Here is a 14,438-nt window from a genome sequence, read left to right on the forward strand (position 1 = left end):
TATGGTTTGAAAGCAAAGAACATTCCCTCCCATATGCCCCTTCTCTTCCTAGAGGATCTCACAATTGTACAATAGGTAGGTCTTTTGTGGATGCACTGCCTATATGGAGTCTAGGAGGAACATGCCTCATAGCAATGCCATCTGACAGAGCTGTGGCAAGTGAATGCCTCTGGCTTCCTAAAGAATAAGGGGCAAATTTACAAGGAAAGTGACTCTGTGCTTGCCACAAGCCATTTGGCTGCGACGCATTGAGTCACTTTCAAAGCAGGGATGCGACATATTTAGAACAATGTCGCATCTCTGTGCTTCGCTCTGGCGCACAAACTTCTGCCTGCGTCAGAGGGGGGGGCGGGGGGTGGAGATTGTTTATGTGCAGAAAGGGTTCCCTTCCTGTATGTAAACAATCACCAGAGGTGATTTCCTCTTTCTATATGTGCTGCAGAATGCAGCGTGCATAGAAAGAGGAAAACAACTAAGAGAAATGAATACATTCTCCTTGTTGCGCCTTCCTACCCCTGGGGCGGCGTAGTAGTCACACGCATTTACAGATTTAAGATTTCTCGTAAAATCGGGAAATATGTCTGGCTCCATGGGTATTGCGTGGGAACACACACAGCAACACCCATGGAACACCCCTTTCACACAAAGTGCTGCGTGTAAAGGGGCCATATTTAAAAGGACAGCAAGTCACGCAGGATGGCTTTTCCTGTCCTTGTAAATATTTGGCAGTAAAATGCGCAGCCGGTGCGTCACAAATAGTGATGCCCCAGTTGCACAGGGGCTTGTAAATCTGTCTCTCAGAGTTGTGGTGGTGTAGGCCACAGTCACCCTGGTCTGAGCACTGCTAGGAAAGGCTGGAACATCAACAATAGTGCCTTCTGCTGAAGTACATTTATGGGCAGCCATGCTCAGTCACTGCAAAAGACCGGCCAACGAGGAGGTCCACAGCTCATGAATCGGACACAATCATGTAACACAAATCTGCTTTTTCCCAATACTAAGCATAGTAAATAGTCTAACCCAGACTACTCATACCATACCAATGGCAGATTATCTGCTACACAAATGCTCACAATAGTCCAAGTTTAGATTCAAAGATGGGTGCTGATACAATTCGACTGGTCTCACAAGTGGTTGCAGTGTTCTGTTAGGTGGAGTTGAAGCATGGCTTCGGTTAGTATACCAGAGTTCCTGAAGCCTCTGAAAACCACTAGGCTGTCACAGTTCAAGAAGTGATCTACTGCACGACTGACAGCAGTTAGCTGCCATGGAGGGGAAAGAGGCGCCTTTGCCAAGCTGAAGTCGAGAATCACATGTATGAACCAATTCCTTTTGGAAGGGACAAATATAAATGACTGGGGTAGGTCATGTAAAGGGTCCCAAGTGTTTTGACCAACGCATGCTCTGCAAACCTTTTTGGATGCTACTGTAATTAGATGTTGTTAGACCTGTCAGCCTTTTGGTAGTCCCTCCTATTTAATTATTTATTTTTGCCCCCTTTCTGCCCCTCAAACCTATTTTTTTTTTGTGTGTGTCTACCGGATGTTTTGTGGTGTTGACTAGGGGTTAGATGCTCTTTGGCCCTCATAGTCCTTTTTCTGGGGCCTAGGAGCCTGTCCCTGACTAGAAAGTATGGGTCACGTAAAATGGTGGCTACTAACTGCCAACTCAGGGACTGGGCCCATAGGGTAGAATAGGAAGCTTCCAGACCCTTCTGGCCTGTTCTGGACCTTGGGAGCTAAGGGTATAAATAGGACACCTGAAGGGCGGCCATTTTGTCTTGTCAGAGAGGGGCAGCTGGAGTATAGGCTGTGTGTCTAGAAGGGGTAGGGCCTTCTTAGGGTGGACTACTTTTCAAGGGTTGCCTCCCTACTGGGATCACCACCCCCATTCCTGTTGACCTGACCGAGTTAGTCCCGTCCTGCTGACCCTGGACAGGCAGTTACCACAGCTAGAGGTGAAACATAGGAGATCCCTGAGGGGGTGGGAAGTGAGAAGTACCCTCCTCTTTCCACTGTCCAGTATGGAGGGCTAGTTTGACCCTTGCAGAAGTGAGAGGACCGGGGCCCAAAAGCGAGACTTCATCTCTACCCCCCCTCCTCTTTGACTGTTGTGCTATCTGCTGCCTTCGCGTAGTTGTGACCTCTCACCCGCGTCAAGAAGTGCCGCCAGAGATTACACCCCCCACTTGTGAAGCCCAAGGTGAGGAGAGTCGGGGCTCTGGTGGGTGTTCCGCTCGTCCTGTAGCCATTGTTGACGGGCCAGGCTGGGGATCGTTGGCGCTGCTGTGATAGCGTGGCTGAGTGGATCAAGGGGTCAACCGAGCCTGAGGCAGCGCGCTTCTGCGCAATCTCCAAGCGGAGACTACTGTCCCTGTCAGGAGGGGCCTAGGATCGCGCAGGCCCAAAGGAGAGCCACTTCCTGCGCCAGTTGTATGGAGCAGCCTCCGTTTTGGGGCCGCTACTCTTCCGCGCCTGCGCCGTAGCGCCGCCTGTGAGGGAAACGACGAAGGCGGCCTGAGGCGGGAGTCGGGAGGAGCGAGCTTCAGAGGCAGTCCTAGTGCGACCACTCCTCGGGGCTGGCTTGTGTAAAGTACGGCCGGGCCCTCGAGGAAGGCGCTGCTGGGGAACGAAGGAGCCCACTGAGGAGAGCTGACCCTCGGGGCTGGAGCAGTGTCAGAAACAGACTTCCTTAGCCTGTTACAAGTAAGGAGTGAAGCGGGTACTGTTGGGTGTCTGAGGTCTTCCTCCTCAAGAGGTCCCAGAGAGGAGAGGCTTCCCCCATTTCTTCTGACCCCTGACTGGAAGTGCAGAGAATAGAGGCGGGAGAAAGTTCCTGGCTCCAAGTGGAGTACTGATGCATAACTATTTCCTTGCAGAGCTAGGGGGAAGTTCTTCAACCTAACTGGTGTATTGACGCCCGGATTCAAGTTGCCAATGACATGTCTTCCAAACTGTGCCTCGCATAATAGCCAGAGACCGCTTAACAAGGGATCCTCAGTATAGATGGTAATCCTTATGGTTCTTAGAAGTATGGTACCAGAAAACCTCCTCTTGTAAGTGCAAACCATTGTTGTAGGAGGTGCCGATTTTGAATATTAAGTCAATGCATCCTGTGTAAAGTCACTGTAAGATGTTGAAATGCTAAGAGGTTATTGAACTGAGTTCTACTGATGTTACAGGATATGTTAAACTACAGAAGAGAGAGAAAAGTTAAAGTATTTTTATAAAAAAGCTCGTATTTTTCCATAAATTGTGTAGTGTCCTTATTTTTGAGTGGATGGATGTTGTGTTGCTGAAGGGTATGACGCAAACTTAGCACATGTTCCTTGGAGTTAGGCCTTCCCACGTAGTGCCAAGCTACCCTATGTGACTTGGGGTTCCCTAGGTCCAACATAATTGGTGTCCAGCGGTGGGATCCGAACTGTGTTTGCGTCTACTCTGAAGTAACAAAGCATACCCCACAGGCCTACACCTGGAGTTTTCTCCTGGCGGACTTCCTAATTACTACTTTTGCTTTTTCTAAATGTACTCCTGTTGGTGGGTGGAGGTAGCTTCAAATTGCCCCTTGTGAATCTATTCTTTTGTGTGCTTGTCCCTACATTGCTCTTCAGCAAAATGGAATTTGCTCTGGAAGAACTGGAGACTTATTCTGCAGCCCAGCTTAGAGACTTTTGCCAAAAGATGGGAATGTTTTTTAAGCGTGGTGCGAAGAAGGGGGAACTCCAGACCAGTTTGAGGGCTTGGGTGGCAGCACATGGAGAAGGGAAGGAGGAGGAAGAGGGGACGGACCGGGACACAGTCATAGGGGTAGAGGGATTGTTCCATCCTGAGATGGGAAACCTACTTCCAGGACCGATGACCTACTCAAGGAAGGGTAGTAGTGTCTCCGGGGGAAGCTTGACCGAAGCTGAACTAATGGACAGGAGGGAGAAAAGACAGTTAAAGTTGGAACTAGCCAAGTTGGAACAGGAGAGGGAGGAACAGAGGATGGCTCAAGAGTTAAAACTGAGAGAGCTAGAACTCAAGGCCCTACAGTTAGGACCCTCCAATTCTCCGAATGGTGGCAGCGAAACCAAAGAATTAACCAGGGAATCCAGACCCTACCTACCTAAAGACATAGTTGCCAGCTACAGCCAAGGGGATGACATAGCCAAGTGGCTGGCGGCCTATGAGGTCTCCTTAAGAGCCCATGGGATCCAGGAGAAACACTGGGGAGGTGGTTTATAGAAGTATATGCCTCCTACTGGTCGGGACACATTATTGGCCCTGGAACAGGAAGAGCAGACCCACAATGAAAGTAGCGTTAATTAAAACGTTTGGGCTAACCCCAGAGAAGTATTGCCAAAAGTTCAAGGGGAGTCACAAATTAAGCACCCAAAACTGGGTGGATTTCCTGGACTATGCAAGGAAGGCATTGGAGGGCTGGATACAGGGCAGCGAGGTGAAGGACTATGAGGGGTTATATGACCTTTTTCTCAAAGAGCACCTACTCGAGAAATGTTCTCCCGAGCTGCGTCAACACCTGGTAGACAGCAAGCTGACTAACCCCCGGAAGCTTGCAGAGGAGGCGGACATCTGGGCAAGTACCCGGGTGTCCTCAAAGGTGACTGGAGGGGATTCCCAAAGGGCCGGACAGGGCGCCCCTCAGAAGAAGGAGGGGGGAGATAAAAAGCGGGAGTTCTCAAAAGGTCCCCAAAACAGTTTCCAGGGAAAGGGAACAGGTTTCACCCCTAAGGCTAACCCGCCCAGAAACCCTCATCCTGCAAAAGCCAGCAGCCAAGGGTTGGCCACTGCTTTGAGTGTGGTGGTGTTGGACATTATAAGGGAGATGTCAAATGCCCAAAGAGACCACCCCCTCCCACCGGAGGAAAAGCCCCGGGAGTAGCTAGTGTAGCGCTCGGGGAGGAGTTGCCCTTAGATAAGGGGGGTGAGTGGGCCGGTGTCACTTTAGTGTCCCTGGGAGATCGGGAGATGGTTCCTAAGATCCAGGTGCCCCCAAATACTACAAAGTATGGGCAATGGATCACCATCAATGGCCAGAGAGGGGAGGCTTTGAGAGATACAGGAGCTAGTATGACTATGGTAAGGAGTCAACTGGTGTCTCCAGAGCAGGTGATTCCCAATGTACTCCACCCCGCCGCGATGGCTGACGGCAGAATGGGCCACTACCCTGTGGCCGAGGTTCCCTTTGAGTGGGAAGGGGTTGCAGGTTCACTTCGAGTTGCCATAAGCCCTGCCGTGCCAGTCGATTGTCTGCTGGGGAATAACATGGAGCATAATGCTTGGAGAGAGGTGGAATACCGGACTCATTCGGAGATGCTGGGTACACCTGACTGGGGCTGTGTAAGCACCAGGTCTGCGACTGCCGAGAGAGGGAGTTCGCCTGGGTTGGAGCCTGGAACAATGGCCCAGCCCGCTGCCAAAAAGGGACAGACCCGAAGACAGGAGAAGCCTGCTTCGGCTTCCACGCCCCATGTGACAGATCGGCCACCTGCGGTGGTGAGCCAGGAGTCCGTGGAGGGGGAAGTAGTCTCCCTGGAGGACCTACCCATCCCTGCTGAGTGGCATGTGGAGGGAGGGCCTACCAGGGAGGAGTTCTGTAAGGGCCAGAAGGAGTGCCCTACCCTTGAGGGACTGAGGCGACAGGCCGAAGCCCAGGCAGCAGGGAACGTTGCAGGGCACTACCACATTTACTGGGAGGATGGACTCCTCTACAGTGAACCCAAGGTACCTTTGCCCGGTTCTTCACGGGCCTTGGTAGTCCCTCAACGCTACCGAGCCTTTCTACTGGAATTGGCTCATGAAATACCCTTGGCAGGACACTTAGGTCAGGACAAGACCTTTGCCCGGCTTGTCCCCCACTTTTACTGGCCTCAGATGAAAGTGGCGTCTGACACCTACTGTCGGACATGTGTATCCTGTCAAGCCAGTGGGAAAACAGGGGTGAAGCTGAAAGCTCCCCTGGAACCACTACCTGTCGTTAGCACCCCCTTTGAAAGGGTGGGCATCGACATTGTGGGGCCATTGGATCCACCAACAACAGCTGGTCACAGGTTTATCCTGGTTCTGGTGGATCACGCCACGCGGTACCCAGAGGCAATTCCTCTGAGGACTGTCACTGCGCCTGTAGTGGCTAGGGCCCTGATGGGGATCTTCAGCCGAGTGGGTTTCCCCAAGGAAGTTGTGTCTGACAGGGGGACCAACTTCCTGTCAGCCTATATGCGGGCCATGTGGAAGGAGTGTGGAGTGACATACCGGTTCACCACACTTTCCACCCCCAGTCAAATGGACTGGTAGAAAGGTTCAATAAGACCTTGAAAGGCATGATCAGAAGTCTGCCTGAGAGCCTGCGGAGGAAATGGGACGTCCTCCTACCCTGTTTGCTATTCTCCTATAGGGAAGTGCCACAGAAGGGAGTGGGCTGAAGCCCCTTTGAGCTTCTGTATGGGCACCCTGTGCGTGGACCTCTCAGCCTGGTGAAGGATGGATGGGAAAAGTCTCCCAGGAAGCCTCCCCAGGATGTGGTGAGCTACATGCTGGCCTTCAGGAGCCAAATGGCAAAGTTGTGGAAGCAAGCTTCTGACAACTTGGAGGCCAGCCAAGCAGTAATGAAGGAGTGGTATGACCACAACGCTCACCCGGTGGAGTTAGAGCCTGGCCAGAAAGTGTGGGTGATGGAGCCTGGAGAGCTAAGTGCACTCCAGGATCGCTGGACAGGCCCCTTCGCGGTATTAGAGAAGAAGGGTAAGGCCACATACCTGGTGGATCTTAAGACCCCTCGACAGCCCTTACGGGTACTGCATGCCAATCGCCTCAAACCCCACCATGAGAGGCCCGAGGTCATCTTGATGATGGTGACTGATGGTGCAGAGGAAGCAGAAAGCGAGCCTCTCCCTGATCTCTTCTCGTCTCAAGAGAAGGATAGGTCGGTGGAGGGAGTGATTCTCTCCCCATCCCTAACTCCTGAGCAGCGAGAGGACTGCCGCCAGGTATTGGAGCAGTACTCCTCGTTGTTCTCCCTTGTCCCGGGAAGAACCCACCTGTGTACCCATGATGTGGACACAGGAGACAGCCCACCAGTGAAGTCAAAGACCTACCGGCTGTCAGACAAGGTGAAGGCCAGCATCCACGGTGAGGTTACCAAGATGCTGGAGCTAGGAGTCATTGAACCTTCCAGTAGCCCCTGGTCCAGCCCGGTGGTGGTAGTACCAAAAGCTGCCCCACCAGGCACCACTCCAGAACTGAGATTGTGTGGATTACCGGGGACTGAACTCAGTAACCAAGACTGATGCTCATCCAATCCCTAGGGCGGATGAATTGATTGACCGGCTGGGAGCTGCCCAATATCTGAGTACCTTTGACCTCACTTCAGGGTACTGGGAGATCTCCCTCACAGATGGAGCAAAAGAAAGGTCGGCTTTCTCCACGCCTGAGGGACACTTCCAGTTCTGCGTGATGCCCTTTGGGCTCAAGAACGCCCCTGCCACTTTTCAGCGGCTGGTGAACCAGGTCCTCTCCGGAATGGAGGCTTTCTCCGCTGCTTACCTGGATGACATTGCCGTCTTCAGCAGCAGTTGGGAGGACCATTTGCATCACTTGCAAGCAGTTCTCCAGGCCCTGAAACAAGCTGGCTTGACAATCAAGGCCAGCAAATGTCAGATTGGGCAGGGGTCGGTTGTGTACCTAGGCCACTTGGTGGGTAGGGGAACAGTGCAGCCCCTTCAGGCAAAGATTGAGGCAATCATGGCCTGGGAACCCCCCAAGACCCAGACTGAGGTCCGAGCTTTCCTGGGCCTCACAGGTTACTACCGTCGCTTTGTGAAGGGGTATGGCACTATTGTAGCGCCCCTCACAGAGCTCACATCCAAGAAACAACCTCGACGGGTAGTCTGGACAGGGGCTTGTCGGCAAGCCTTTGAGAAATTGAAACAGGCAATGTGTACAGCACCGGTCCTGAGGGCCCCAGACTTCTCCAAGGAGTTCATTGTCCAGACAGACGCATCCGAACATGGCATTGGGGCAGTGTTATCGCAACTCAATGAAGAGGGTCTGGATCAGCCTGTAGTCTTCCTGTCCAGGAGACTGCTTCCCCGGGAACAGAAGTGGAGTGCAATTGAGCGGGAAGCTTTTGCAGTTGTATGGGCTCTGAAGAAGTTGTGGCCATACCTGTTTGGCTCGCACTTCCTGGTTCAGACCGACCACCGACCCCTTCGTTGGCTGATGCAAATGAAGCGGGAAAACCCCAAGTTGTTGAGATGGTCCATCTCCCTACAGGGAATGGACTTCCGGGTGGAACATCGGCCTGGAGTGGACCACGCCAATGCAGACGGTCTCTCTAGGTATTTCCGCCTTAGTGATGAGGACTCCCAAGGGGTTAGGTAGCTCTCCCCACTTTCAGCTGGGGGGGACACATGTTAGACCTGTCAGCCTTTTGATAGACCCTCCTATTTCATTATTTATTTTTGCCCCCTTTCTGCCCCTCAAACCCATTTTATCTTTTTGTGTCTACCAGATGTTTTGTGGTGTTGACTAGGGGTTAGATGCTCTTTGGCCCTCATAGTCCTTTTTCTGGGGCCTAGGAGCCTGTCCCTGACTAGAAAGTATGGGTCACGTAAAATGGTGGCTACTAACTGCCACAACTGCCAACTCAGGGACTGGGCCCATAGGGTAGAATAGGAAGCTTCCAGACCCTTCTGGCCTGTTCTGGACCTTGGGAGCTAAGGGTATAAATAGGACACCTGTAGGGCGGCCATTTTGTATTGTCAGAGAGGGGCAGCTGGAGTATAGGCTGTGGGTCTGGAAGGGGTAGGGCCTTCTTAGGGTGGACTACTTTTCAAGGGTTGCCTCCCTACTGGGATCACCACCCCCCATTCCTGTTGACCTGACCGAGTTAGTCCCGTCCTGCTGACCCTGGACAGGAAGTTACCTCAGCTAGAGGTGAAACATAGGAGATCCCTGCTGAGGGGGTGGGAAGTGAGAAATACCCTCCTCTTTCCCCTGTCCAGTATGGAGGGCTAGTTTGACCCTTGCAGAAGTGAGAGGACCGGGGCCCAAAAGCGAGAGACTTCATCTCTACCCCCCTCCTCTTTGACTGTTGTGCTATCTGCTGCCTTCGCGTAGTTGTGACCTCTCACCCGCGTCAAGAAGTGCAGCCAGAGATTACACCCCCCACTTGTGAAGCCCGAGGTGAGGAGAGTCTGGGCTCTGGTGGGTGTTCCGCTCGTCCTGTAGCCATTGTTGACGGGCCAGGCTGGGGATCATTGGCGCTGCCGTGATAGCGTGGCTGAGTGGATCAAGGGGTCAACCGAGCCTGAGGCAGCGCGCTTCTGCGCACTCTCCAAGCGGAGACTACTTTCCCTGTCAGGAGGGGCCTAGGATCGCGCAGGCCCAAAGGAGAGCCACTTCCTGCGCCAGTTGTATGGAGCAGCCTCCGTTTTGGGGCCGCTACTCTTCCGCGCCTGCGCCGTAGCGCCGCCTGTGAGGGAAACGACGAAGGCGGCCTGAGTCGGGAAGAGCGAGCTTCAGAGGCAGTCCTAGTGCGACCACTCCTCGGGGCTGGATTGTGTAAAGTACGGCCGGGCCCTCGAGGAAGACGCTGCTGGGGAACGAAGGAGCCCACTGAGGAGAGCTGACCCTCGGGCTGGAGCAGTGTCAGAAACAGACTTCCTTAGCCTGTTACAAGTAAGGAGTGAAGCGGGTACTGTTGGGGGTCTGAGTTCTTCCTCTCTGAGAGAGGCTTCCCCCATTTCTTCTGACCCCTGACTGGAAGTGCAGAGAATAGAGGCGGGAGAAAGTTCCTGGCTCCAAGTGGAGTACTGATGCATAACTATTTCCTTGCAGAGCTAGGGGGAAGTTCTTCAACCTAACTGGTGTATTGACGCCCTGATTCAAGTTGCCAATGACATGTCTTCCAAACTGTGCCTCGCATAATAGCAAGAGACCGCTTAACAAGGGATCCTCAGTATAGATGGTAATCCTTTGGGTTCTTAGAAGTATGGTACCAGAAAACCTCCTCTTGTAAGTGCAAACCATTGTTGTAGGAGGTGCCGATTTTGAATATTAAGTCAATGCATCCTGTGTAAAGTCACTGTAAGATGTTGAAATGCTAAGAGGTTATTGAACTGAGTTATACTGATGTTACAGGATATGTTTGGGGAGGTCAGGTCAAGATGTACAGTGTATTAACTTGCTAAACTACAGAAGAGAGAGAAAAGTTAAGAAAGTATTTTTATAAAACAGCTCGTATTTTTCCATAAATTGTGTAGTGTCCTTATTTTTGAGTGGATGGATGTTGTGTTGCTGAAGGGTATGACGCAAACTTAGCACATGTTCCTTGGAGTTAGGCTTTCCCACTTAGTGCCAAGCTACCCTATGTGACTTGGGGTTCCCTAGGTCCAACAGATGTCATCAATGTATGTGTAACCCTGGGCCTTCTGCTAATGCAGGAAGCCAAAATCTTTGTAAAGACCCTAGAGGCAGCACTTTGATCATCAAACATCTACGTCTGGTACAGGTACAGTCAGTTCTCCACTGAACTGGGGATATGCTTACTGATGTCTTTTAGGAAAGGCTGATGAAAGTTATCCCGATAATTTACGGAGTATATCCAGTCATTGCTCTGTGTCGCTGACAAAACCCAAGCAAAAGTCAGCATTTTGATCTCCTGCAGGGAGAACTAAAACGAGATAGAGCCTCCCTCCATTTGTTCTAAGAACTTAACCTATGAATATCCATCCATTTTTCGGGGGGAGGAATGCCTGGCTCGACTGCTCATAAGGAAATCTATCTTATGCAGTTATTCTTGGGGTGCGGGCTGATCACCTGAATGGTTGAGGTCAAAAGAGCTGTACACCGTTGCAGTTCTTCCTTACAGAGTGGGCCACGTACGCCTTTTTAATCTGGTCTTGTGGTTGCAGAAGAGGGAAAACTTCCTCCTGCCCTCAAAGGTTCAGATTAGGCCTCCCGAGATGGTATCAAGGTGAGGCATCTTGCCCCTAGGACAAACGGCAGTAACTAACTAGTACTTTTTGGCCTTCGCTGTGAGAGTCAGCTTGTTCTCTCCCCGAACCACCACCTGTCAAGCTCCTTAGATAGAAGAAGCTCCAACTTTGTTTTTGGGTCTAAGAGTCCCTACCCTTCAAAGACTTGAAGGCCCCTGCACAGGTGGTGGTCATCTGACCAGCTTGGCTTGGATATCACTAATGGGTAGTCACCCCAAATTGCTTACTGCTAGAGCCCCTTGTTCTGTCCGAGGAATAAAGTGTTATTTCATCATCAACGTGGAGTTCAATTATTTTTTATTCCTGGGTAAGAGGGGTTGAGCCAGGACATGGTGGACAGGCTGAAAGCCATCATCATGGCAGCATAGTTGATGGGATGTGTGGACATTAGCAGCTTATTTTCCAGTTTCCTTGGCCAGATTGACCTGGATGCACACCAAAGAATTTGGGAGGAAGGCTTCTAAATAGTCTAAACCTCTTGCAATTACTTTGGAAAGTATCCTAATCTATTGTTCACTCACTGTGCCACTCTAAACAGTTCAGGCTTAAGTAAATCGGTACTGACCCTCATCATTTTGTCTGTCATTGACCATGAATTAGACCATGGAGGCATAGCAGTAAAACCTCTGTCACCTCATCTTCTCGGCCATGTGCTGAGTTGTGTCTAGGGCCTCTGGAGAAACTACCAGACTGCACTTGCGGCTCCTGGACACAGACTAGAAAGCCCCTTCGGTCACAGTACTTGCTGTCTAACTACTGCGATAGCAGGCTCGGAAAAGCGTTCTCCAAACCTATTGCTATTGCTTGATAACCACAGAGGAACTTGCCATTCTCAGAGACTAAGTTGATGAATGGAATGCTTGAATTAATCTCAGCTACTAGCAGTCGCATTGTAGTCCATAATTTTTCACCCACAATGCCATGCTAGACAGAAGCCGTTTTACACAAATCAGTGCATACCATGATCCCCATGGGAACAACTCACCCTGAAATGTCAACATAAGCAACCCGAGAATAGTCTTGGAATATTTGGGCTCGTCAGTACGGAGCAGCTAATGTCCAGTGCTAGAGTGAGAAGGGGACCCACATCTGGCAATACCCACTTAGCACAACTATAAGATAATTGAAGGTTTTTTTTTTTATCTAAGCCTATGGCAACACTATGGCCTACATTCCAGGCCGTTGTTTTTCACACAACTTACCACCCTAAACCGAAGCCCATCCAAAGCAAATATGTACAGACCATGCTCTTCACAGAAAAAGCTCCACCCCAAATTGTCACCCCTTTTCAAAGGGCAGGATTTCAAAGCCAAAACTTGTATCTGGGGTTGAGGATGCAGAATTAGCTCAGGGGAGTCACCTGGCCTTAAACGTCGCACCAAAAGTGAGAACTACATTTTGCCATTAGGCAAAGAGCCTCGACCTAAGACTCAAATCAACTATGAAGAAATCTAGCATGATATATAACGAACATCATAAAGACAATACCTGCAGTCACTGCCAAAGGGGGCTGGGACAGGTGCAGCAACAACATATTCAGATATTCCTGGTCCAAAGGGCCAGATGAATTTTTATGGCATGAAATCCACAATCCTTGTATACGAACCAGAGAAAATCAACTGGGAAGTATGTACCTTTCAATGTCCACTGGTGCTTTGCGGTGTCCAACAGCTGTGCAAGGAAACCAGTGTTAACTCCTGTTTATCTAAACAATAGGATACAGAATAAAGAACCCAGCCATATACTTACTGGAACAGTGCCATTCCGGAGCTAGAGCAACTACCTTCCCAAAAATGATGCAGTTCTTGTGCCAAGTGACTTAGCATGCAGAAACTTCTGGATCCCAGGGCTCTACTTTGAATGCCTTTGCGTATCAGAAGTGAGTCAGGGTGCATCAGAACACCAAAGGAGTTTTTCCCATTGCACTAAAGTTCCAATTGCCCCCTTCTCAAAAGCCACCAGTATAATGCTGAAACCAGCCTCAAGTGCAAGGACAGAGAAGTCTGGACAGCAACCAACTTATCAGGAGCAGCAACAATCACCACCCACAGGAGAAACTCTCGAAAATCATCTGAAAGATTGAAAGCGCGAGCTCCCTGTCCGTTTATGTGTTAATAGGAAGATTAACTCAACCTGCAACGCAGTCCTCCAACGAGACTGGCCTAACTCTTTAGTACACTGAAAGCTTGCAGCTAAAGAAATATGAAGTGCTGGGCTCAACTGTACAAAAATCTCCTGGAGAAGGAAATGGTCTACGAATGTAGGTACTTCTTTCATTCTCTCTCTGGGGGTGTCAACAGGGACAGCTATAACAAGTGAGGTACTCTTTCATCCAGGTACCTTCACCTTTCCCTGGTTACCTGGACCACTAGTGAGGGTGACCTCGAAGGTTGCCACACATGGCGATGAGACCCCGTTGTTCATTCTTGATTCTACTTTGCTCCAGACAATTCTTCCTGGTGGTAAAATGCAATATCCTTATGGATCAATGCAACTTGAGTCTGCATGACAACCAAGCAGTGATATCTATCACAAGTGAACCAAGGTACATTCTACTCAAGCACTTGGAGAACAATTTTTATATTGAGAGAGGTTCAATGGTGCATTTTCTTGTTTGATGTAACCCTTAAGTATTTGGAAAACAACTATGCTAGCACGACTAAAGACATGTCTCTTCCAAGGAGGGTAAGAGAATCTGGCTCAGTCTCTCTCCCCCCCCCCCCCCCCCGATATTTTTTGTGATATACTTATATTAACAGAAATATTTACCTGAATTCAGTGTAAAGAAAATGGGATTTCCTTGTGATATGCCTAAACATACAAAAAGCTGGAACCGTTTTCATGCTATCTTTGAGTTTCAAAATTCAGTAGGATAATGCCACACCAACAGGTACTTAACTCTGGAAGACAGTTTGCCTGAACGATTCCAGTTACGGTAATTTTGTACGAACTAAACCACTTCCGTACCCCACCCCTTTGCTGTACCATACCGTTATTCATAGCATCAAGCACTAAAACAGTCACGTTATTAAATTAGGTAAAAAAACATGCTGATCCAGTAGGTGACCGAATAAAAAAGCATGTGCTCCCTTACAAAGTAACTAAAGTAGACCAATGCTCGTTTCCTTCCAGAACAAACTTGTGGTACTGAACACAACTCGCGGTTGCTCTACCACATATTGCCCTCTTTGCTTGTGCTGTGGGATTCCTTTACTCGTTAACAGACGAATGAAGATAGATGGACAGTCGTATCCCTAGAGGCATCAACGCCTCTTCTGGCAGACAGAAGTACTTCAGCATATGAACGTTACTTGCTTGAGAACGTGCATTGAAACAGGTTCCATTCCACAGTAATATTGTACCCAGGAAGTGCGACTCGACCTTTAAATGTCAGCTGTTCAACTTAATGTTACAAGCAAGATGGACTATTGTCACC

Source organism: Lissotriton helveticus, chromosome 4_1 (genome assembly GCF_964261635.1).
Source record: "Lissotriton helveticus chromosome 4_1, aLisHel1.1, whole genome shotgun sequence".
NCBI classification, from domain to species: Eukaryota; Metazoa; Chordata; class Amphibia; order Caudata; family Salamandridae; genus Lissotriton; species Lissotriton helveticus.